A 27,193-nucleotide genomic window follows, 5' to 3' on the forward strand; every position below is an offset into this window, starting at 1 on the left:
CTGTGTGATACCATACCGATCCCCTCTAACAAGGTAATGTGGAAGAGTATAAGACAAGGAGAACGTAAGTGGGGGTCTCCTGCTTCACCAGTGATCTCCACATTCTCCGCCTGTGCCAAGACATCTGGCTTCTCTCTGCACAATCAATGCAATGACAAGCTACAACCCCCAGCATTGCACATCCTGGGAGGACAACCACCTCTCGGCATGGGTCAGTCTGCTAATGGCTCCATTTCTTGAGATGAGAAGTAATGAGAACGATATATCACTGTTAAATGCAGTTAGCCAATTGACTAGAGATACTTGACTGCCTGTGCTGCAGATTCTCCTGAGACGGATTACTTCCCCTTAATTATTAAACTGATTAGGCGCAGTCTATTGGGGAAGAAGAAAAAAAACGGCAATAGCTCAGCCTCGTCCCTGCGTAAGTTCCATACAGCTGTGAGGGTCCCCGGCATCAGCCCTGCAAGTAACATCTGGATTTTATCAGCGCCTCCATCTGCGGACTCTCACTAGCCTTATTAGGCCATAGTGTGCCGGAGAATACTGAGCCTAGTTAATCATCTCAGCACATCGCACATCTATAAAAAATGGTCTTATGACTAAACCAAGATAAGGCTGAAGCTGAAAGAAACTTTGGCCACATCTTACTTCTACAATAAAAATCAATGTGCGACGCTGTGCTTCATGTGACCGTCATAATACTGGTGGAGCGACAGAAGCCACACGGTCAGGAACATATGGCACGTAGACAATAGATTAAAAAAAAAGCTATTCAAAAAATAGATCCCACCGGATAAAGTGATATGATTGGAGGGGTCCGACATCCATTTGGGACCCCCACTGATCATGCAAAAAAAATAAACGGTTGCATTGCTGGTTGTAGCTCTGCCATGAGCGATGCAGGGAAAATATAGGGCCCGGGCCGTTCAAACGTTCAGGATCTGAGGAGTATTCCTCATTAAACGTGCTAACAATTAATCTCCACGGCATAGGAATGGAGCTCTTGTAACCCTGTGGTGCACATGGAACAGAGTTTAAAAATAAGTAAAGTTTGATCTTGTCCATCGGGCAGGGGGAAAAAAAAAAAAAAAAAAAACAAAGAAAAATGAGAATGTTCATCCAATCTTCTGGAGCACCATCAATCTTAGAAAGGGCCACAGGCTGCTCCAATGTTGCAGCCACTTCCCAGTCTTTGTGGCCACCTGGCTGAGCAGGGAACTGCTGCAGGTCCTATTCACTTGGACAGAGTGGCTGCAGCTGGCGGGCTGGGTCATCCATGTGCAAAGGGAAACCAATAAGGGGATTGCACAGCTAAAGCCCCTTCATTCTCAGGATCATTGGCGGTCCCCTAAGCCCAGATATAAAGGGTCTCTCTCATTGCTCCCAGCTTGCTAGGAGCTGCGCTCTCCTGACTGACAGTGTAGATCAGAGTCACGGTTTCGCCGCTGATCTGAATTATGTGTTTACTAAACAGAGGCAGCTTTGGCATCAGAGGCAGCAATCCAGACAGGTTCGGAGCAGCGCTTACAAGCTCTATTGAAAATAGCTTGTCATGACTTTACTCCTTACCTAGGACCGGCCACCGTTGATTGGTTACTGATCACCAGAGCGGTTACTTCTTGAGATAAAAGATTTTTAATGACAAGTAGATGTCAAAGTTGCATGTTTTCATAAGCACTTTGCAAATTCACCTATATTAGGAGAACATACAAACTCACTTAGTGTTGACATATTTTTGCGATAGGTCATCATACATTGTGTGGGTGACATTTCTCCTGCAGGGACAACAATAAATAGACATGCTGCGGTCTGGAGAGACGCGCCGCATGTCCGTCTCTGCGGGTGAGCCACGGGTGTCTGTGGACGCATAGTGGACATAGGATTTCTTGAATTCCCATTCACTGTGTTGTAACATCTGGACGGTGCACAAGTACACAGCGTCCAACCCGCAGCGTTTACTGATTGTTTGCACATACCCTGAAAACTAGAAAACCCATGCGGTGATGGATGGAACAACGTGTGTAATTTCAGCTGGCACTAACCTGTGCTGTGTAGACATGGCACCCATGGACATAAGACTCAGTGATCATGTGAAGGAATGGAATCTCACTAAAAGCAATACGGTATGTAAAATCCACTGCCATATCCGCATGTAACATATGATGAATTTGCAAATGTCTCCAGTATTTCCCATACACTGGAATGGAGAGAGCCGTGGAGGTTCACAGCCGGCATCCATCAGTTTTATCACTTTTATATTCTGGGTATTTCCACATAACGAACTCTCAACGAGCCGCATTTCATCACAACCTCCATAACCACAAAGAAAGAACAGTCACTCGCCCGAGGTTTTTGTGCAACCCCCACAGTATCCTTATGACATGGAAACACTGACAATTGTTCTCCCTGCCATCATCCACAAAGCACAGAGCTACCACAGTCACCAACGACAAAGCGCAGAACTACCACACAGTCATCATGCACAAAGCGCAGAACTACCACACAGTCATCATGCACAAAGCGCAGAACTACCACAGTCACCATCCACAAAGCGCAGAACTACCACAGCCATCATCCACAAAGCGCAGAACTACCACAGCCATCATCCACAAAGCGCAGAACTACCACAGTCATCATGCACAAAGCGCAGAACTACCACACAGTCATCATGCACAAAGCGCAGAACTACCACACAGCCATCATCCACAAAGCGCAGAACTACCACAGTCACCAACGACAAAGCGCAGAACTACCACACAGTCATCATGCACAAAGCGCAGAACTACCACAGTCATCATGCACAAAGCGCAGAACTACCACAGCCATCATCCACAAAGCGCAGAACTACCACAGCCATCATCCACAAAGCGCAGAACTACCACAGTCATCATGCACAAAGCGCAGAACTACCACAGTCATCATCCACAAAGCGCAGAACTACCACAGTCACCATCCACAAAGCGCAGAACTACCACAGTCACCATCCACAAAGCGCAGAACTACCACAGTCATCATGCACAAAGCGCAGAACTACCACAGTCATCATCCACAAAGCGCAGAACTACCACAGTCACCATCCACAAAGCGCAGAACTACCACAGTCATCATCCACAAAGCGCAGAACTACCACAGTCACCATCCACAAAGCGTAGAACTACCACAGTCACCATCCACAAAGCGTAGAACTACCACAGTCACCATCCACAAAGCACAGAACTACCACAGCCATCATCCACAAAGCGCAGAACTACCACAGTCATCATCCACAAAGCACAGAACTACCACAGTCACCAACGACAAAGCGCAGAACTACCACAGCCATCATCCACAAAGCGCAGAGATACCACAGCCATCATCCACAAAGCGCAGAGCTACCACAGCCATCATCCACAAAGCACAGAGCTACCACAGCCATCATCCACAAAGCGCAGAGCTACCACAGCCATTATCCACAAAGCGCAGAACTACCACAGTCATCATCCACAAAGCACAGAACTACCAGTCACCAACGACAAAGCACAGAACTACCACAGTCATCATCCACAAAGCACAGAGCTACCACAGCCATCATCCACAAAGCACAGAACTACCACAGTCATCATCCACAAAGCACAGAGCTACCACAGCCATCATCCACAAAGCACAGAACTACCACAGTCATCATCCACAAAGCACAGAGCTACCACAGCCATCATCCACAAAGCACAGAACTACAACAGTCATCATCCACAAAGCACAGAACTACCAGTCACCAACGACAAAGCACAGAACTACCAGTCACCAACGACAAAGCACAGAACTACAACAGTCATCATCCACAAAGCGCAAAACTACCAGTCATCATCCACAAAGCAAAGCGCAGAGCTACCACAGTCACCAAACGTCAAAGCGCAGAACTACCACAGTCATCATCCACAAAGCACAGAACTACAACAGTCATCATCAACAAAGCACAGAACTACCACAGTCACCATCGACAAAGCGTAGAACTACCACAGTCACCAACGACAAAGCGCAGAACTACCACAGCCATCATCCACAAAGCGCAGAGCTACCACAGCCATCATCCACAAAGCGCAGAGCTAACACAGTCATCATCCACAAAGCCATCCACCCCAACAATTACCTGTATCTCGGCTTTGCTTTATGACCTATATTACAGAAGACATGCCAAGTTTGGAGGCCTCAGGTACGCCCCTGCCACATAGAGAGGACAGAGTCCGGTAATTCCAGTGATCATCAACGATAACCCAAAAACTGTCCAAGACACAGAAATACCTATGAGCAGGCAGAGGAACACCGTGCAGAGGGAGGTGTGAGTTTCCAGAGGAGGGTTTGGTGCTCCTCCAGGCATTCCAATCTATTGAGAAATGGAACCAGAAGAGCAAGAGGGAAATTAAGACAGGACTGCGAGGAAAAGCAGCAAAAGAAAAGGGAGGCTGAGCCAGAAGCTGAAAGGGGGTTTCCAGGCTTACAATATCCATGAACTAGGAGCAGAATCAGCCATCAATATATCAGTAGGGGTCAGACACCCAGCTCGCCCACGATCAGATCTGATGGTGGCTGGATGTAAACAGTAGACAAAGAGGAATATGACAGCGCCATACAATGGGGAGTTGTAGTGAATGGGAGCGGAGCTGCAGTACCAGAGAACAGCCACAATCGCGTTGGGAGCAGCGCTGTTCGACTCCATTCACTGTTAAGACCAGTTAGCCGAAGCAGAAGACCGCTGATCAATGTGGGTGCGGATCCGATACTGACGAGTTAGCCAAGAATAGCTTCTGGACAACCCCTTTAATAGTTCCAGTGTGCAAGTTAGGAACTCTACCAATATTACAAGCAGGCGAACACAGAGTCAGAAGACTGCTCTGGGGCTCCCACTGATCACGAGAACAGAGCCCACAAGGTGTGCAGAGCAGTTGTGAGCATGTGCGACCACCACTCCATTCACTGTCTATAGCAGTGGTCGCACATGCTCACTTTCGCTCCATTCATATGGGGACTTTGTGACCTTTGTCCTCAGGATCGGTGGAGGATCTCAGCATCCTACCGCCCGCCCTATGATCTTACATTTATCATGGATCCTGTGGACAGGCAGTCTGTCATTTATAGATGTGGTTGAGGTTTTGTTTTGAGAATATTTTTGTTTTGTTTGGAGAAAGGGTTTTTATGTGAATAAAAAAAAAAAATGCAACTTCAAATTTTTTGTGTTTATGTTTTTACACGGTGTAAGTCTCACACTGTACGACTTGCTAATTCTTTAGGTTATTATTGTCACCATTACATTTTCCATGACCTTTTTTTATCACATTACAACTTTGTATCTTTTTTTTTTCTATACTCTTTACTAAATTATAATCTGGGTCACTATGACATAGGCTGCCGTAAAGCCAACACTTTAGGCTGGGTTCACATTGCGCTAGGTGTGTCCGTCTAACGGACTCGTTTTTAAGTAGTAAAAACGCAATGTAACACACATACTAACGCGCCCATAGACTTGCATTGTCTGACGCATCGTGACGCATCCCTAAATTGGTATGCGTTTGTCACATAACGTTTTTTTTCTGACGGACCTTCAACGCGGCTTGCAGCGTTTTCGGGTCCGGCCAAGCTAACGCACTACTAACGGAAGCGTTCATTCTGCCATAGAAGGCTATGGCAAACGCAGTCAGACGCAAATCATGAAAAATTTCCAAATAGAACCACACGTTTTAATAGCGTTTGAGGGTGGTCACATGTGGTCATGTGACAGGAAATGTGACTTCGGCCATTAAAATATCCCACTCACACAAAGTCTCCTGCACGTGACAGAGTGTTTTGCCGTAGCTCTTATAAATTGTAAGTACATTTCTATATATTATATATCTCTGTATACATCATGGGAGTCTGTAATGTCCGTCGGATGTGTGTGTACTAAAAATGTATTGTTTTGTTGCACACAGATGTCGGATACAGATGTCAGCAGCATCAGCGTGTCTGCGATTTTTACTTCTGAGTCGGTAGGCTTGCACTTTAAAAATGAGTCTGTGCCCACACCCGACAATGACAAAAGGGAAAAAAAAAAAAAGAACAACTTTATTGACAGTGACAAACGCAGACAAACGGATACTTCGTAAACGGACATCAAAATGAAAAAACGCGATCACATGCGTTAACGCTAGCGTTACCGTGACGACGAATTTCACATATTTTTGCTCCGTTTCTGTACATGCGTTTAACGCATCCGTTTAACGCCATGTACTTGACGCAATGTGAACCTAGCCTTAGTGATCAGACAGCCCTGGGGACTTTCCTTTGATCCCCTCTATGATTGGGTCACTGGGGAACTCTGGTAACAAGGAATCTGCCGAGATGATGCAGCAATATGGACTAACAGCGGCGTTCAAAGGCCGAGCTCGGGCATTTCCCCGATCCCAGCCATTAGATCAGAGCCCCAGGATTAGGAGAGTTATGGCGGGCTTATTCTACAGTGCCGCATAAACAGAGCCCTATAGAGCATGGCCCCTTACTAGCCAGAGTAAAAAGCCCACCATTACAGGGGTTAGGTGCCCTTCCTGCTCTAATATTTCATCCTCCTAGTGAGTAAACTGCTGGATGAGATGACAATAACGCCTTATTAACCATAACCCCTTCATGCCCACACAGAAGCCGGTGAGCCTCACACCGAACTCCATGGAAACTGGCGGCAGCTATTTTTACCTCCTTCCATCCCAACCACTGTTCTCTTATACAGGACGTCAGCGGCTACGAACTAACTAGTAATTACTCCGAAGTGTGGGATTCATGTATGAACTAAAGGGACAAACAGGCATCTGGCTGGCTACAGAGTAACTGCTGAAATTAAAGAGGTATTCACCCATTGCTGCAAGGTTCCCCCCCAAATTACAGCAAGTTTGGGGTGGTCTCCGCAAGACACCACAATTAGCCCATAGAATGTATAGGACAGAAGTCAGGGCTAAGCCAACCCATTAACATTTGGGGGGTAAATAAAAGGTCAAGGCACCTAGGTGTCCAGGAGATTTCAGCAGCTAACAGCATAGGAAATCGCCACAATTTCTAATGAGTTTTTCATGTCAGAAACGTATGTTATACCCACAGAGTACGCCATGAATGTCTGAGGGGGGCCCATCTGTCACTTCCACTTATTTGGAGTATATACTGGTGGAGAGGCCTGCACATCTCTCTTGCTGGGAGTTAAAGGGTTATGTTCTCATTTTCATAAATGGGTATTGTCAGATAGTGTTGGTGAATACAGCAACTTACTATTTATTAATCATTTTTAACACTGTTTACAGATCGTTGCCTTGGAGACTGACCACTGCTGCCTGACAGCTGGACACGCGCACTGCTGAGCTTGTAAACACTGTTCTGAAGTTGGCCCAGGTCGCTAGACCGTACCGTTACCCCCTAATCCTGGCTAACTTCAGCGCAGTGCTTACAAGCTAGAGAGGCGGTGGTCGGTCACGTAAGCAACGAGCAAGAGAAAAATCGTAATATCTCAACAATAGCAGCAAACTTTAATAAGCAGTAAATTGCACAAGTGCTTCTTTTTTTTGCTTTTAACAAGGACTAACTGACAATATCAATCTATGAGGATGGGAATAACCCTTGTAAGCCGCACACGGCTGCTTTCTCTCCATCCGAGAAAAATGCTCAAAATATTCTGATCAGAATTTGATCAAAGTGGCATCAGTTTTTCTTGAAGAGTTATTCCCGAGTTTAGAAATTAATACTTATCCATGTGATAACTTGCTGATCAGTGGGGGTCTGACTGCTGGGCCCTCCTCTAATCCCGTCTGCATGGAGCAGAGACCGAACATGTATATGACTGCTCAGTTCATTCTCTATAGGATTGCCAGCAGTCTAATAGAGAATGAATGGAGCAGCAATATGCAGGTTTGATCTCTGATCCTTTGAAAAGGGCTCTAAAGAGAATATTGGACCCACTCACTGATCAGCAAATTATTATTTATCCCATCGATAAGTGATAACTCCTAAACATGGGAATGACCCTTTAAGGAAAGAGCTAAGAAAGTTTGGGCATAGCTGCATTACCAGTCTTCAGCTTATTGTGTCCCATTACCTATCACTTATGCTCTCTCTATGGATATGTCATACATGTCTGACAGGGCAAAGCGCATGAAAGGTGCAAGAAACTTACTTGCCGTAAGTATAGGGCTACACAGCGACATGCTGCAAGACAAGAAGATAGTGGTGAGGAATTGTGACTTTACAACTAATGTCTGACAATAAAAAGACGTTGCGACCCAACACAACTGCTAGAAACAACTAGTTTGGTCACTTGTCTCAAGTGACTTGTGACAGTCGCTGTTCTGCAATTAGACTGTATATTTACTGCTTAAAACGTCTATTTAAAAAAAAAAACTCCAAAAATCTCACAAAGTTTTAGTTAGCACATGAAGTATGCTTTTCTTATATTGCGCCATCATATTCCGCAGAGATTTACACACATTATCATCACTGTCCCCGATGGGGTTCACAATCTAAATTCTCTATCTGGATGTCTTTGGAGTGTGGGAGGAAACCGGAGAACCCGAAAGACTCACCCGGCAAACACGGGGAGAACACAGTCTCCTTGCAGATGTTGTCCTTGGTGTGATTTGAACCCAGGACTCCAGCGCTGCACAGTAACAGACCTAACCACTGAGCCACCGTGCATTTGTCTCACACTTGATGCTTTACAGCCCCAGCACACATCCTTCAGAGGCCAAATCATAGGAGGCATTTGGTGTATGACTAACCACCATTCTCAGATAGCAGCCCCATGTCAAAAGCTGCCTCCTGGGGATATTAGGAAAGTTGAGACTGTAACAGCAATTTATGTACAATGGATAAAACTTCTGCGGCTTAGACTGTAAAAAAAAAAAAAAAAAAAAAAAAACACAGGTGGTTGAGAAGAGGAGGAAGAAGTTTCGCATCTCGAGTGGTGATGGCATGTACCGGGTCCTGGCCAAGTATATTGGTGGTCAATACAAACCGCATACACAAACAGCCAGCCGTGGTGGGACCATGGCGAGATCACAGGATCCTGAACGCTACACAGATAATATAAGAAGAAAACCAGACAAACCTGATCTATGGCAAGTGGGTCACGATACAAGGAAGGACACTCTTCATGTAAGACATAATTGTCCCTCCCTTGTGTCCTAGTACGTTAAATGGCCAATGTCCAGTGTCTACACGCTGAGATGCAATGATGGATCAATAGGTCAGAGGCCTCTTAAGTCCAGCGACCTCGCTATATCTCATACTCATCACATTGTCCCCTTGATCAAGTAGCGAGCACAAGCAAAAATATATTTTTAGTATTCTTCAACCTACTATGGCTGCCACTGTTCAGGTCTGTTCATAATAAAGATGAGAAGGAGGCCAGAAGGTCCTGGCACACAGCGGGTACCACTCCGGTCCAGCCTTTAGTACAGGGGTCAATAACCCCATAGGGTGTAAAAAGCCAAGTACCGGTATATTAACTCGTAAGGAGTATTATATTTAGTAACATTATTCAACTCATTTTACGTTGCCTGCTGATAACAGGCTGTGGCAGGCTCAGGTAACAGCAGCAAAGTAGAGCGCGGATGGTGAGAATGTAGTGCAGGATTATCTGGTGACTTCTATAAAATTCCTCTGTTGAGATAATATAGATTCTATTTCCAAGAAAAGGAAACCGTTTCACTTTGAGCGCCGCTGCCACACCCCATGTCTGAGGGAGAAGCAGCTGACAGCAGCACTCTAATCCGGCTATGAGTCAGCCAGCAGGGCAGGAACCAGAACACGGGACACCGACTGCACCGTGATCCAGGCCTGGAAAACGTCCTGCGGGATAACGTACGACAGCCCCCAAGCCACGCATCATATGGCTTTATCCAAAAGTCATGAACGAGCAGTGTCCCGTCAGCCCATAGTTACAGTAAGATATTATAAACTAATCCTTTAGTATGGGCGTCATCAGTGGGCAATATCCTGAAGTGACTTGTCTAGCACACCCTGCATCCATGCCTTAGGATCCTGGCTGCACCCTCAAGAAAAGGCTAAAGTAGAGCTTGTGGTCTAGGAGAAAAAAAAATAATAAAATAAATATACAGTACAGACCAAAAGTTTGGACACACCTTCTCATTTAAAGATTTTTCTGTATTTTCATGACTATGAAAATTGTACATTCACACTGAAGGCATCAAAATTATGAATTAATACATGTGGAATTATATACTTAACGAAAAAGTCCTTCTGTTATCTGGAATCCCTCTACCATATCTGTTCCTAAACTTGCAGTGAAAACACATTTTCATGTCTGTCTAATTAGATCACTTTGACTAAACCTTTCTTCCTGCCTTCATCAGACAAGTCTACCATATCAGTCTGTGGTTTCCGGGAAGTCACAGGATACATCACTCATGAACTACTCCCAGGGACCACATCTAGAGGTGCAAGAATAATGTTAGTCAGTGTAAGGGCTTGTGCAGACCACGGACAACTGTGCCAGTGGTTTTAGCACTCGTACACATGTTATTCTATAGGACTGTACACATCTGATTTTTTTTCCTAGGAGCATGCCCGATTTTCCTCCGACAACAAGATGGCACTCGCCCATTCAGGTCTATGGATCCATGAAAAAAAAAAAAAAGTCAGACCACACATGGATGACAGAAGCACGTCTGTGGCATCGGAAGAGCAGCAAAGCCAGGCCACTGCGGCGTCAGAAGAGCAGTAAAGCCAAAGCCGAGCCTCTGTGGCATTGGAAGAGCTGTAAAGCAAAGCCGGGCCTCTGTGGAGTTAGAAGAGCAGTAAAGCCAAAGCCGAGCCTCTGTGGCATTGGAAGAGCTGTAAAACAATGCCGGGCGTCTGTGGAGTTGGAAAAGCAGTAAAGCCAAAGCTGAGCCTCTGTGGCATTGGAAGAGCTGTAAACCAATGCCGGGCGTCTGTGGAGTTAAAAGAGCAGTAAAGCCAAAGCCGAGCCTCTGTGGCATTGGAAGAGCTGTAAACCAATGCCGGGCGTCTGTGGAGTTGGAAAAGCAGTAAAGCCAAAGCCGAGCCTCTGTGGCATTGGAAGAGCTGTAAACCAATGCCGGGCGTCTGTGGAGTTAAAAGAGCAGTAAAGCCAAAGCCGAGCCTCTGTGGCATTGGAAGAGCTGTAAACCAATGCCGGGCGTCTGTGGAGTTGGAAAAGCAGTAAAGCCAAAGCCGAGCCTCTGTGGAGTTGGAAAAGCAGTAAAGCCAAAGCCGAGCCTCTGTGGCACTGGAAGAGCTGTAAACCAAAGCCGAGCCTCTGTGGCATTGGAAGAGCAGTAAAGCCAAAGCCGAGCCTCTGTGGAGTTGGAAGAACAGTAAAGCCAAAGCTTTGCAGCTTTAAAGCTATGCAGCAACGGAGGAGCAGTAAAGCCAAAGCCGGGCCTCTGCAGCATCAAAAAAGCTAGAAAAAATAATTTGCTTAATGTATTAATATGAGTTAAACCCTAAATAATTTAACGTAACCCTCCAAAGCTAATCGTTTCTAAGGGCAAACCAAACCCCCTCAGGGAGCACTGTAAAGCACATGTAGTCCCAAACGTTCTGTGGACTGTACAGACAGCTATCATGCGCATGAGGCCCAAAAGTTTAAAACAAAGGAGCCCAAGATGGAAGAAAACATCGTATCACTCAGAACAAATTACTGTGGCGTTTACAATCTGAATACAGGACATCAGCTTCACTATAACAGAACTACATGGGTCTCCATTATCTTACACTATATTTGCCCAGATAAATCCAAATGGGCTTTCATTAGGCAAACAAATCCTTAAAGAACCCGACTATTTGTTCTCCACCCACCACATGTACACCAGCCCCCCATCATACCTCCATGTCACGGCACTGTGGTACATAACCTGATATTACGACAGCACAGGCTCATTTTCCTTTTTCCAGGGGAACATTTTTCGCGTTACACAAATGAGATCATGGATACCTAAACTACAACATAATACAAGCAAATGAGATACAATGCAAACTTCTATGCAGGTTTCATTGGAACGGCTAAGTAAAATCATGATTAACATCTTCCCTGCGTCTTGGCAAGTCAGACAGATGGAAACTTCCACCCAACACTATAAACGGACAAGAGACGTTCACAGAAGCAAACATGTGGCTACAACACATGGAAGGAGCCGGAAAGGAAAAGGCCATTTATACACAATGTATTTTTATCCGAGCTCAGAATGGGACAGATACAAATAGATGAACGCCTTTAACTAGCTATGTGTCAGCCGGCAGTCAGAGGGGCTTTGTCAGGCCCTAGCAGCCCCTCACAGCATCTTCTACTTGTGTGAATTGCTCCATACCTGCAAGATTTGCTTTCATGTATTAACTAGAAATGGATAAAATGGTGTTTAAAACCACGTGCAGAAAAACATTGTCATAGTAACATCTAATACTGCAATGTGGTCTTACAGGGACTGAAGGGAAAGGGGCTTATTTGTGGCCATTACATACATGGAGGAGTGACTGGTGAAGTGGCTGGTTCCTTCGGGAATATTTAGAATATATATTTACTTCTCTTTAATTAGACAGCGTCTCGTGGTTTGTGTTCTTGGAATCTGTTATAGGGACATTTTTAGACATGGACAAAATGTTATAATTTGGATTGTTCTAGAGGGGAAACAAAAAAAAGATTTCTAAAATTTGGCTTTGTGCATACTATAATGTAAAAAGTAATGCAAAAATACAGCACAAGATACCACCCTAACCCGAGCCCACCCCAAATAAATATAAAAATGTAAGGCTTTGGATTAATAAACAAAAAAAAAAAAAAAGAAAAGAAATCTACCCATTTACATAAAAGGTAAAAACAATCAAAAATTCTTATTGAGAGACCAATTGCTCCTTTGCCTGCCCAGACTTGTTTATCCATTACACAAACTAGAGGCTGTGCCCCCTACAGAAATCTGCCCCTCAACACAGACCGCGGCGTTCCTCAGGGACCAGAGATGGGTCACTGTGTCAACACACAAAAAAATAGATCTACCAAACGGCTGGTAATTCTATGGATTAAGTCACCTAATCCATGTGTATCCCTAAGCCCTAGTAACAAAAAACACATTTTTAGAATACAGTCATTTTCCCAATAAACTGAGGTTAATCCTAGAAAACATTTGTCTCCCCCACCGTCAGCCCGACGAGAGAAGACGCAGAATGACACAAGTGTCGCTGGGACTGAAACGTTCATTTTGTGCCTCTGCTGATCTTTAGAGAGTAAATCCCACGTAGCGCCGTCATGCTCCATAGGCTGTGGCAGGCCCAGACAACCATTTAAAGGGAAGCGTGTCACGAGAGCCATGCATCCAACCATTCTCAGCGGGAAGACGACGTCCAGGTCTCATTCTCTGACGCTGCACCATTTCACGGAAGGACTGAAGTGCCAGTCAGGGACTGGTCCCCCAGCAGCACCTCCCCGCGGGACACATGGGACCAGCAGTTACCACCACCTCCAGATGGAACAACAGGAAAATACTGGGGCTGCAGGTTCTTCATTAGATCACAGGGGATCTGTTATTAAGACCGTCACGATTCAGGAAAGAATAGCAAAGCCCGGCCATATGCCGTCACTTTCAGTGATCATTGCCTGGCCTATAGAAATCCCTGGCGGTATCCCAAAACGCTAGTAGTCTCCAAAAGGAGAAACTCAAATCGCAAAACTGAAGTAAAATGACATTTCTTTGGCAATATATCTTTTTTTCATTTTCTTAGGAAAAGCTTCAGAAAAAAAAAAATGTTGCTCCTTACAGTTCAGAGTAAAAGTAATGCCGGGGGACATTTTTATCAGGTCAGGGAGCAGCTAGTCAGGGAGCGGATACATGTTCTGCTTCTCCTCTACAATTAAATCATGGTTTACTCCAACACCCTGGAAAATACCCTAGAATTTAAGAAGGAAGCTGCAGGCAAGAAACTGAATTTACCAAGATCAGAAACGACCCACAAATATGTAACCGCAATCTTAAACCCTATTGGATATCTGTGCAGAAAACGTAAAATGTAGACATACCCCAACAAATCCCGTCCACATGCTGCGCACACCGACCCATCGTTTGGGTCTTCCTGGCATGTGTCCGAATACCTTCCCCTCCCCTGTATAGGAACGCTCAGTAGACTGCACCCTACTATGCATTTGGCCGCCACAATCGCAGAATACCAATCATTGCACCGTGACATAGTGAATATATTTCATACTCTGTGACATTTGGGCTGCTATATATAAAGCCTCTCATGTACCTCACAGCCTTCGGGGGCACGGGGTCAGTATTTTGCCTCCATGTAGACATCTCACAGTACAAGTAATCCGATTTAGGAAATCTGCTCTGCATGGCGCCTGTAGTCCTGAAAAGTACGATGACGGTATTTATCAAATGGTCAAAAAAAAAAAATCTTATTGTTCTTTCTGCTCAGTCTTAAGAGCATCGTCGGGTGGAAATTTGCCTGGTCCCCCGGCACCTGTACGAGCAGATTTGGAAGGCTTCCCTGCACCAGTTAAATACACATATTATGTATTCCATGACATCAGCAGGAATTTGGCAACACAGACGCACGTTATTTCTGCAGCGCTGGACAAGAAAATCAATGCATGGCTTTGTTAAACGCTCCCCCACGGCGGAAGAGCATGTAAGGGGGCAGACAGTAATGTATGAGACGAACTTTCATTACAAACGTCGGCTAATCAGAACGGAAATTGGGTAACGTCAACATGTAGCATTTTCTGTGCGTCCGATTTTCGTCGGAAAACGACGCACGCGTCGCAAAACGCGCGCGTTTTTGCGCGCGTTTGCGCGCGTTTTAGCGTGCGTCGCGTCGCCGACGCACGGCGGCGCAACGCTAATGTGAACGTAGCCTAAGAGTCAAAAGCAAGGAGCCTTCACTGCCCTGTAGTGATCCAATTATTAGTATTTAGTAATGCTTTCCCCCGAGCGACGTCACACTCATCGCCCATGAGCGCGCAGGCACCGATACGAGGCAGGGCTGCCAGCGACCTCCGCAGGAACGGTGCAGGGCACAGAATCCGAGATTAGGGACGGACATTGGTTGGTGGAGGTCCGATGACAGCGATCAAAATTTGGGCAAGCAATTTTGACAGGATGAAATTTTCACAGCACTATGGAGATATATTTTTACAATAAAAAAGTATTTCCTGGATATCCCTTTTAAAAAAATACATTTTTTTAGCTTTCTACATTTGGTGCTATTTTTTTTTTTTAAACTCCTGGACTTTAAGATTGATGGTCTATTCCTTAGGGTCAATGATCAATATAAGGCCTGTAAGGGTCCAACACCAGGCACCTCCCCCCAAATCAGCTGTTGACCGATCACTCAGCGGCCAGATGCACGCGGTTTCCAAAGCCGCAGCTGCCCAACACTGTTAGTGGCCATTCTGGGGTACTGCAGCTCTGTTCCTCTTCACTTCAATGGGAGTTGAGCATGCTACTGTGTATGGGAGCCATTATGTCCCGACTCCATACACTGGGTACATCTGGCTGCCATGGGACCTGTTAACATCTGATCAATGGGGGCACCCTCACCCATATGATATTGACGGCCTATCCTAATATTGCCCATGGACAATCCCTTTAAGAACAAATACTATTAGTGTGCAGTTTTGTGAGCATTTCCTCTATACAAGTCTATGGACGCAGACATGAAATATAACGGTAAACCCTGGTAAATGACATGATGTTCTATGACAAGGCAACCACTGTTTTACAACTAAATTTACTTTCCATCCCCCAAATTCCTTATGCCCCAGCTGATGTAGGGACACTGCAGACAAGGATACAGAAGGACTTTACATCCATGCCATCTGAAATAGCAAATGCTAAAGCAATTGCAGTTAATGTTGCCATAGCAATAACATCAATGTGGAGGAATAATAAGGGGGAGATGGGGAACAACATAAAGCCCGATACACCACACTGGGAAAATGAAAGTAAAAGCAGTGAGTTGCAGAGCGGCATCGTGTCCCTGATACCAGAACCCCCCGCTGCAGAGTCGTGATAAACGTGAGCCTCCAGCGCAGAAGTGAACACACCGGGAAAAGGCCTCGGCATCTCCACCTCTAGCAGGCGAGATGATGAGATTTCTCCCCCCGTCAGGCTGCACAAAGCTGCCACCCACGTATCTGTGCAAGTGGCAAGGAATGCACCTATGCTGTACATGCAGGGCTGAAGGCGAGGAGGTGAACGCAAGCAGCACCCTTCCTGCTCCAAAGTAAAAATACCACTACCCCTACCCATATCAGAAATGGGGCTTGGAAAAGGTCCCAATGCTCCACTCATTGCTAATGGGAGTGCTGGAGATAGCCAAGGGTTGCACTAAAGCAGAAGCATGTCAGATCACTGGCTTTGTGATCAGTGGGAGCACCAGCAATAAGACCCCCAGTGATCATTATGTGGATAGTGAATCTGTCAGCAAGTTGTTGCCATGTAATCTGAGAGCAGCATGATGTAGGGGCAGAGACCCGGCTTCCAGTGATGTGTCACTTAGTGGGCTGTGTGTTTCAATTAAATCATTTTATCAGCAGGAGATCATCACTGCAGGACTAGGTGCCTGCTGCCTCCTTGTCCAACCACTCCCCCACCGCAGAAAGCTGCCAGTCAGTGGTGTGAACAGCGTTATACAGTTAAGCATTCATAGCACCGCTAGATCAGGGATTTTAGTTCAACTTTTGCACCCAGCAAACTAAATGATACATCAATGGAATCAGAGTCTCTGCCCCAACATCATGTTGCACTCAGATTACATTGCAAAAAAAACTATTTGAAGCTACTTAGTAGGTCTAGAGCGCTGCTTCTCAGAGTCTGAGGTGGGCCTAGCCGGGATGCGGCGCAAAGTGAGTTTGCAAATAATAAGAGCACAGATTGCAAGACCTTTCTTCAGGGTTTATATACACATTTATAAGAGTTAAGCTTACCTAAGTATATTGTAACTGCTCATTTTCAGTAACAGCGCCACTCTTGATCAGAGGCTGCGTCTGGTATTACAGTTCGGCCCAAGTTGCAATACTGGCCAGTCCATGGACAGGAGTGGAGAATGTGGATGCTTCCCTGTGAGTGGTGGTAGGAGATGACCTCCCTTACTGGTTTTCAGCACAAAGCACCAGTCACACTACAGCAGCCTGCATTCTGCAATGTATCTGGATTCTATACCGCCGCTCTGGTATATTATCCTAATTACTCCGAGGTACCCACAAGCAGCAGAGACGCATAAAGCACAATAGTCAGACGGTGCTCCCATCATCGTTCTCGGCTTACATTCTCTTCTCATGATCTAACCCGCATAGAATAAACATTTATTTCCACAGGGACGCAGTGTAATTCATTCTAAAGGTGGCTGGAGCTTTGGAGGAAGCCCGGCTGCGATGGCAGATTACACACTGCAGAGACCACCAATGTGACGGGACAATTACACATTTCTGCATTTTCCCCGCAGACAGTCACAGATTCTCACAGTCTGCGCAAACAATACGATCAATCTGTGCGAACCCAGGAGCGCACACCGGTCCCTTCCTGAGCCGCATACAATGATGCGAATACTTGGAACATTATGCGACTGCTGCAGACGAATAACGCACACAATACGGTATTAGCACAACCTGGAGGGAGCCTCCATTAGAATAATAATATATCGGCAGCGTCACAATGTACTGCATGAAGTGACAAGGAGCCATTCCAGGACACAGGATGTAGAAAAGGGATTGTGCGGTCTCCATTATTCACATGGGGAGCCCTGATTTAGGGCGTGCTCCCCCTGCATTGTTTTCAAACTTTATTTTTTGGAGAGAAAAAAGCTATAAAAAAAATGAACATATGTAGTCCCATGTAAAAAAGACTTGTTGATATGTTGGCCTGGCCCCGTCACACTGATGACATGCTGACATAGGAAACGATTTATGGGTCAAGCAAATCCAACCAGAGGAGCAGCACTTTTAGACCTAATACTATCTAATAGACCTGACAGAATAACAAATCTGCAGGTGGTCAGGCATCTAGGAAATAGCGACCACAATATTGTACAGTTTCACCTGTCTTTCACTAGGGGGACTTGTCAGGGAGTCACAAAAACACTGAACTTTAGGAAGGCAAAGTTTGACCAGCTTAGAGATGCCCTTAATCTGGTAGACTGGGACAATATCCTCAGAAATAAGAATACAGATAATAAATGGGAAATGTTTAAGAACATCCTAAATAGGCAGTGTAAGCGGTTTATACCTTGTGGGAATAAAAGGACTAGAAATAGGAAAAACCCAATGTGGTTAAACAAAGAAGTAAGACAGGCAATTAACAGTAAAAAGAAAGCATTTGCACTACTAAAGCAGGATGGCACCATTGAAGCTCTAAAAAAACTATAGGGAGAAAAATACTTTATCTAAAAAACTAATTAAAGCTGCCAAAAAGGAAACAGAGAAGCACATTGCTAAGGAGAGTTAAGGTACCGTCACACTTAGCGGCGCTGCAGCGATACCGACAACGATCCGGATCGCTGCAGCGTCGCTGTTTGGTCGCTGGAGAGCTGTCACACAGACAGCTCTCCAGCGACCAACGATCCCGAGGTCCCCGGTAACCAGGGTAAACATCGGGTAACTAAGCGCAGGGCCGCGCTTAGTAACCCGATGTTTACCCTGGTTACCAGCGTAAAAAAACAAACAGTACATACTTACATTCAGCTGTCTGTCCCTTGCCGTCTGGTTCCTGCACTGACTGCTGGCCGTAAAGTGAAAGTGAAAGCACAGCACAGCGGTGAGTCACACAGCGGTGACTCACCGCTGTGGCTGTGCTCTGCTTTCACTTTACGGCCAGCAGTCAGTGCAGGAACCAGACGGCAAGGGACAGACAGCTGAATGTAAGTATGTACTGTTTGTTTTTTTACGCTGGTAACCAGGGTAAACATCGGGTTACTAAGCGCGGCCCTGCGCTTAGTTACCCGATGTTTACCCTGGTTACCAGTGAAGACATTGCTGAATCGGTGCCACACACGCCGATTCAGCGATGTCTACGGGGAGTCCAGCGACGAAATAAAGTTCTGGACTTTCTTCCCCGACCAGCGATCTCCCAGCAGGGGCCTGATCGCTGCTGCCTGTCACACTGGACGATATCGCTAGCGAGGACGCTGCAACGTCACGGATCGCTAGCGATATCGTCTAGTGTGACAGTACCTTAAAACTAATCCCAAACTGTTCTTCAACTATATCAATAGTAAAAGAATAAAAACTGAAAATGTAGGCCCCTTAAAAAATAGTGAGGAAAGAATGGTTGTAGATGACGAGGAAAAAGCTAACATATTAAACACCTTCTTCTCCACGGTATTCACGGTGGAAAATGAAATGCTAGGTGAAATCCCAAGAAACAATGAAAACCCTATATTAAGGGTCACCAATCTAACCCAAGAAGAGGTGCGAAACCGGCTAAATAAGATTAAAATAGATAAATCTCCGGGTCCGGATGGCATACACCCACGAGTACTAAGAGAACTAAGTAATGTAATAGATAAACCATTATTTCTTATTTTTAGGGACTCTATAGCGACAGGGTCTGTTCCGCAGGATTGGCGCATAGCAAATGTGGTGCCAATATTCAAAAAGGGCTCTAAAAGTGAACCTGGAAATTATAGGCCAGTAAGTCTAACCTCTATTGTTGGTAAAATATTTGAAGGGTTTCTGAGGGATGTTATTCTGGATTATCTCAATGAGAATAACTGTTTAACTCCATATCAGCATGGGTTTATGAGAAATCGCTCCTGTCAAACCAATCTAATCAGTTTTTATGAAGAGGTAAGCTATAGACTGGACCACGGTGAGTCATTGGACGTGGTATATCTCGATTTTTCCAAAGCGTTTGATACCGTGCCGCACAAGAGGTTGGTACACAAAATGAGAATGCTTGGTCTGGGGGAAAATGTGTGTAAATGGGTTAGTAACTGGCTTAGGCTACTTTCACACTAGCGTTAACTGCAATCCGTCACAATGCGTCGTTTTGCAGGATGCGTTTTTTCTCCATTGACTAACATTACGCGACGCATTGCGACGGATTGCCACACGTCGCAACCGTCGCGCGACGGTTGCGCCGTTTTTCGGCCGACCGTCGGCCGCAAAAAAACGTTCCATGTAACATTTTTTGCAGCCGACGGACCGTCTTTTCCGACCGCGCATGCGCGGCCGGAACTCCTCCCCCACCTCCCCGCACCTCACAATGGGGCAGCGGATGCGCTGAAAAGCAGCATCCGCTGCACCCGTTGTGCGGCGGAGGCAACGCTAGCGTCGGTAACCTCGGCCCGACGCACTGCGACGGGCCGGGCCCAACGCTAGTGTGAAAGAAGCCTAAGTGATAGAAAGCAGAGGGTGGTTATAAATGGTATAGTCTCTAACTGGGTCGCTGTGACCAGTGGGGTACCGCAGGGGTCGGTATTGGGACCTGTTCTCTTCAACATATTCATTAATGATCTGGTAGAAGGTTTACACAGTAAAATATCGATATTTGCAGATGATACAAAACTATGTAAAGCAGTTAATACAAGAGAAGATAGTATTCTGCTACAGATGGATCTGGATAAATTGGAAACTTGGGCTGAAAGGTGGCAGATGAGGTTTAACAATGATAAATGTAAGGTTATACACATGGAAAGAAGGAATCAATGTCACCATTACACACTGAATGGGAAACCACTGGGTAAATCTGACAGGGAGAAGGACTTGGGGATCCTAGTTAATGATAAACTTACCTGGAGCAGCCAGTGCCAGGCAGCAGCTGCCAAGGCAAACAGGATCATGGGGTGCATTAAAAGAGGTCTGGATACACATGATGAGAGCATTATACTGCCTCTGTACAAATCCCTAGTTAGACCGCACATGGAGTACTGTGTCCAGTTTTGGGCACCGGTGCTCAGGAAGGATATAATGGAACTAGAGAGAGTACAAAGGAGGGCAACAAAAAGGGGATGGGAGAACTACAATACCCAGATAGATTAGCGAAATTAGGATTATTTAGTCTAGAAAAAAGACGACTGAGGGGCGATCTAATAACCATGTATAAGTATATAAGGGGACAATACAAATATCTCGCTGAGGATCTGTTTATACCAAGGAAGGTGACGGGCACAAGGGGGCATTCTTTGCGTCTGGAGGAGAGAAGGTTTTTCCACCAACATAGAAGAGGATTCTTTACTGTTAGGGCAGTGAGAATCTGGAATTGCTTGCCTGAGGAAGTGGTGATGGCGAACTCAGTCGAGGGGTTCAAGAGAGGCCTGGATGTCTTCCTGGAGCAGAACAATATTGTATCATACAATTATTAGGTTCTGTAGAAGGACGTAGATCTGGGGATTTATTATGATGGAATATAGGCTGAACTGGATGGACAAATGTCTTTTTTCGGCCTTACTTACTAACTAACTAAATAAAGCGGACGCTAAAGCCCTAGATTCAGGCACCTATAACAAACGTACATCAGCAAGTGCTGTATAATTGTATTATAAACCTCTCACCCCAACCGATTCTGAGAACACAGCATCTGGCAGTGCTGTAATTCCTGCAAAGTGTGGTGGCCGAGAGTATTGCTGTAGGGTAAGATCAGGAGAGGACACCAGAATGGTGGCCCCTTTAGGCTGAGGCTACACGAGAACTTTGGTCATGATGCAACTGATGTTCGCTCAGTGCCACAGGTACGTTGCATTGCAACACATATACTACTGCAACAAGCAAAACCGCAAAAAAAAACACAGCTCTGTTGGATTTTTGCTTGTTGCAGTTGTGTAGGTGGCACAATGAGACCCTGCCAAAATGAAGAGACTCCTGCTCCTCGAACTGTGATTATTCACATAAGCAATTCGGAGGATATACACAGTCAGCGATACAAATTCACATGACACGCATCAACGCGTTTCAGGTGTTTGCGCACCCAAATTAATCAACATCAGGGGTGTGCAGACACCTGAAACGCATTGATGCGTGCCATGTGAATTTGCATCGCTGATTGTGTATGTCCTCCAAATTGCTTATGTGAATAAAGAATCACAGTTTGTGGAGCTGGAGTCATTTTCGCATTTTCCATACCATGACAAGGCGCTTCCGGGCTCCTAACACCCTCAAGATGCAATCACGGTGAGCTGGACCTTATCTTTCTTACAATGAGACCCTACTCACTTCCATAGTGCTGCAGGGTAGTAGCAGCACCAAGTAAATTTTCGAATTTTTGGTCACGCAATGGCTGTCATGGCCAAAGTCACCATGTAGCCCTAAGCTTATACGCAGTGAGGGTCCAGAAGTCAGACCCTACCAATCAAAGGTTATCCCTTTATGAGATGGGAATACCCCTACAAATTTAAAATAGTTTGCTTACTATTAGTCCTTTCTTTAATGAGAACCCATCACCGGGTGAAAAGTAGACAGTGTTTGCTCTTCCTCTATTCTCACTGCTCCTATGTGTTTTAACAAAGGGGGCGTGGCTCACAGGGTTATAATGCAGAGGACTAAAGACACGCCCCCAAAGAACTTCTGAGCCACGCCCAATTGGAAATAAAAATGACCCTATTCCTACAACCGTAAAGCAGACTTAAAAACACACAAAAATATGGACTTTTCAGTGGGAATAAAATAAGAGCACAAGCTGGCCACTTTCACCTGGGGACACTTTACAAACTGTCCACAGAAGACGTGATGGTGGCCGCCCTACAATACGGAGATCCAAGTATACTGCATTGTATGGAGGCTGATCTCTGTACAGAACCGAGCAGGGAAATAAACGTATGCTGCCGAATAACCGGAGGACATAAGGGCATGTGAACGCCGGGAGCTTTCAATATTCACTTCTTCTATTCTATAGGTTTGCCCAGTGTAAAAAAAAAAGATACCGTAACTAAAACCACCAAGGTCCAGCGCTACCTCTTGTCTTTGCTGACAGGCTGTAGTGGGGATGTCAAGAACACGGCACAGGTGACGTCTGCAGCCAGTCACTGGGCTCAGCAGTCTTGTCGTAACTCCATAACTAGTGATTGGTGGCAGCGGTCACATACGGTATAGTCATGACATCACTAAAGCAGCCTGTCAACAATGACAAGGGGCTATGGTGAAGAGTCGGCACTGGATGAGCACAAGGTAGGAGAGTATGGCTTATAGGAAAAGGTAAAGTTGGAAAACCCCAATAAAAGGAGTCTGGCCCCGGGAGCAGCAGGACAAACATTTATATACACCTTTCCACTGGCTTGTTTTCTCTTTATCATCACTACCCCCTTAATTGATTTGACACCTCTGGCTTCATAGAGCCAGAGAAGGGCGGAAATAGAGGAAAGGTATATTTAAATGTCGCCTGTACTTGGTATGAATAGACATTCTATACTTACAGGATCCCTTTAAACATATTTACACAAAAAAAAACAGAAGGCGCCTAACAGGACCTCCACTGAAATGGTGTAAAAATACAGCGATAATGGAGTTTTCTTGCAGCAACTGATCAGACCCCCCCCATTGTCCTGGTCATCGGTAACACCTCTGTACAGGACAATGACAAACCCTTACAATGCCACATGGAAAAACCCCACCAAGACCGAAAAAGAATCTCACTAGTAAATACATCATTGCCCTCCTGTGTCTCATGGTTACATGCTTTTTGTATGGCTGACATTACATCTCCCTGGGGGTTGTCGTCCAGCTGTCCCCAGGTCCTGAACAGTAATTACAGCTCGTTATTAATGATACAGAAGAAGGGGTAACACTGCAGGCAGGACAGGCACTACAAGCACCTGCGATACAGAAACAGACGCGAAACAAGCGCCAGTGCATAGAGCAGCGGATGGAAGCAAGCAACAAGCATGCTGGGAGTTGTAGTTTCCTCATAGGTTGCACACTACTAATGTTTGTCGCTCTGCAGGACATGATGGAAGACACAGATTCACAACAGCTGGAGACCACAGGTTGCAGAAGTAACTTACACAATGATACTAGATAAAGTCCCCCCAATCCAGCAGGAAGTGACCGCTCGGTGACACAGCTGCCGCCATGGATCTTCTCCCCTGCAGCTGTGACAGCGCAGGTCTGCAGTGCACTATAGCGACGCGTTTCAGCCTCACAAAGTGCCATCTGTGGCAGCTGCATGTGTTCAGCCGGCACACGGGAAAGTACAAATAACGGGGTCTTAGGATTCGGATATAAGGCACAAATATTCATCAAGTTGGATGAGTTTATTAGGATCCATGGCTTTAGTTGGATGTTGGTTTTGTACGGGGTAGGGGGGTTCCTAACTCTCCTGCAACAGTAAAAAACGGGGAGGGGAGAAGATTTGGGGGCATGTTCGATTTTAACAAAACCTTTCCTTTAGATGGTGTATCACCTTCCCCCTATATGGAGCACAAGCCAAGTGAAGCATTTCTGTGTATGGGGAGGTCCGAAAGATCAGTCACCCAACAACCACCTAACGTGTACGGCCATCTGTAGGCTACTGACTAAACATCTCTCCCAGTCTGAGCCGTCAGTAACAGGCACCTAATCAGCAGACAATTAAAATGTGCTTTCTGTTCCAGGAAATTATCTAAAATCATCCATCATTGCACTGCTGGCGCTCCCATGTCCCGCCCTGTTACCAGAAGTGATAAAAAAACAATTGAATAAACACTGCAGCCAATCACTGGCCTCTGTGATCACGGGCCGCACATGTGATCACCAATAACTGGCTGCAGCAGTCAGATAATTGGTACAAAGAGCGGCATCTGGGGGATGAATACAGTCATTAATGCTTATTGCTTTATTTCAGATAATTTTCTACTTTGGGGCAAGTATTAAAAAATTATGTAAAAATACTTTTTAAATCCCCCTACTGCCAGGGGACACAGCGGCTCCCTCCTGCCCCGGCCGGGGGGGGGACACAGCGGCTCCCTCCTGCCCCGGCCGGGGGGGGACACAGCGGCTCCCTCCTGCCCCGGCCGGGGGGGGGGGGACACAGCGGCTCCCTCCTGCCCCGGCCGGGGGGGACACAGCGGCTCCCTCCTGCCCCGGCCGGGGGGGGGGACACAGCGGCTCCCTCCTGCCCCGGCCGGGGGGGGGGGACACAGCGGCTCCCTCCTGCCCCGGCCGGGGGGGGGGGGGGGGGGACACAGCGGCTCCCTCCTGCCCCGGCCGGGGGGGGGGGGGGGACACAGCGGCTCCCTCCTGCCCCGGCCGGGGGGGACACAGCGGCTCCCTCCTGCCCCGGCCGGGGGGACACAGCGGCTCCCTCCTGCCCCGGGACACAGCGGCTCCCTCCTGCCCCGGGACACAGCGGCTCCCTCCTGCCCCGGCCGGGGGCACACAGCGGCTCCCTCCTGCCCCGGCCGGGGGGGGACACAGCGGCTCCCTCCTGCCCCGGGACACAGCGGCTCCCTCCTGCCCCGGCCGGGGGGGACACAGCGGCTCCCTCCTGCCCCGGCCGGGGGGGACACAGCGGCTCCCTCCTGCCCCGGCCGGGGGGGACACAGCGGCTCCCTCCTGCCCCGGCCGGGGGGACACAGCGGCTCCCTCCTGCCCCGGCCGGGGGGGACACAGCGGCTCCCTCCTGCCCCGGGACACAGCGGCTCCCTCCTGCCCCGGCCGGGGGGACACAGCGGCTCCCTCCTGCCCCGGCCGGGGGGGACACAGCGGCTCCCTCCTGCCCCGGCCGGGGGGGACACAGCGGCTCCCTCCTGCCCCGGCCGGGGGGACACAGCGGCTCCCTCCTGCCCCGGCCGGGGGGACACAGCGGCTCCCTCCTGCCCCGGCCGGGGGGACACAGCGGCTCCCTCCTGCCCCGGCCGGGGGGGACACAGCGGCTCCCTCCTGCCCCGGCCGGGGGGACACAGCGGCTCCCTCCTGCCCCGGCCGGGGGGACACAGCGGCTCCCTCCTGCCCCGGCCGGGGGGACACAGCGGCTCCCTCCTGCCCATGATCTCACCCTTGGCAACAGACTCTGATCCCTCCAGCAGCCGCCACCCTTCACTTCTGTCTCCAGCGTGTCCTTACCTCAGCAACTGCGTCCCCGCTCAGAACAGGACAGCCCGGGCCGTTGTAAATAATCACCCGACTTTCGCCCGGTACACTGCGGCCGCCGTCTGTGCCATTAGTGAGGCGGAAGTGAAGGAAACCGTGAGAAGGAGGAGAGGGGGAGCAGGGAGGGACGGCTGCGCGCTCCCGACAGCCGCACACCAAAGACGCGATGACGTAATGCGCGGGCACGGGGCAGCCACCCCTCCTCTACTGCTGCGGAAGGACGGCGAACGGGAGCGCGCGTGACGTCACTCCTGTGTCCTGTGGGACGTGCGGCTGGGACAGTTGCGGGCGCGCCGTGCGTGCGGTTTCCTCTCAGTGAAGGACAATGCATGGACGGCTCAGCCGAAACTCGTTTTGAAAAGCTTGTCACAGAGCAGAGCTCTTATTTATTTTTAAGAAAGTAATCTGGGGGCAAAACTGAAAGCTGCACTGTGATTGGTTGCTATGGGAAACAGATTTTTTTTTTCTTGAGAGAGAAAAAGTTTTAATACATTTGTAGAGGCTGACTATATTTACATTATTATTTGCCCCAGATAACAGAGTTCCTGATAGTTTGCCGGATTAAAAACAATAGGGGCCAGATGTGCGCTACTCGGCCGCAGACACTATTACGTCAGAGCTGTGCAGCCTTGTGAAACGGCAGTACTGGACGACACCGGGAACAGCCGATCCGACACCAGTAACTGCCGATCCGACACCGGGAAGAGCCGATCCGACACCGGGAACAGCCGATCGGACACCAGGAACAGCCAATCCGACACTGGGAACAGCCGATCAGACACCGGGAACAGCCAATCCGACACTGGGAACAGCCGATCAGACACCGGGAACTGCCACTCCGACACCGGGAACAGCCGATCCGACATCGGGAACAGCCGATCGGACATCGGGAACAGCCGATCGGACACCGGGAACAGCCGATCCGACACTGGGGACAGCCGATCGGACACCAGGAACAGCCAATCCGACATCGGGAACAGCCGATCGGACACCGGGAACAGCCAATCCGACACTGGGGACAGCCGATCAGACACCGGGAACTGCCGATCAGACACCGGGAACAGCCAATCCGACACTGGGGACAGCCGATCAGACACCGGGAACTGCCAATCTGACACCGGGAACAGCCGATCCGACACCAGTAACTGCCGATCCGACACCGGGAAGAGCCGA

At 47.6% G+C, this 27,193-nt stretch overlaps 1 protein-coding gene across 1 annotated transcript in view; it reads right to left on the reverse strand.

The window, feature by feature from the left end:
- The window catches only part of RNF19A (ring finger protein 19A, RBR E3 ubiquitin protein ligase), an 85,522-nt gene extending 59,352 nt beyond the window's left edge, over positions 1-26,170 (reverse strand). The window contains exon 1 of the mRNA XM_069731652.1: positions 25,994-26,170. The gene's annotated coding sequence lies outside the window, so the exon portion shown is untranslated. The remainder of the gene's footprint in view (positions 1-25,993) is intronic.
- Positions 26,171-27,193: the final 1,023 nt, after the last annotated feature.

Source organism: Ranitomeya imitator, chromosome 6 (assembly GCF_032444005.1).
Source record: "Ranitomeya imitator isolate aRanImi1 chromosome 6, aRanImi1.pri, whole genome shotgun sequence".
In the NCBI taxonomy this organism is placed as follows: Eukaryota; Metazoa; Chordata; class Amphibia; order Anura; family Dendrobatidae; genus Ranitomeya; species Ranitomeya imitator.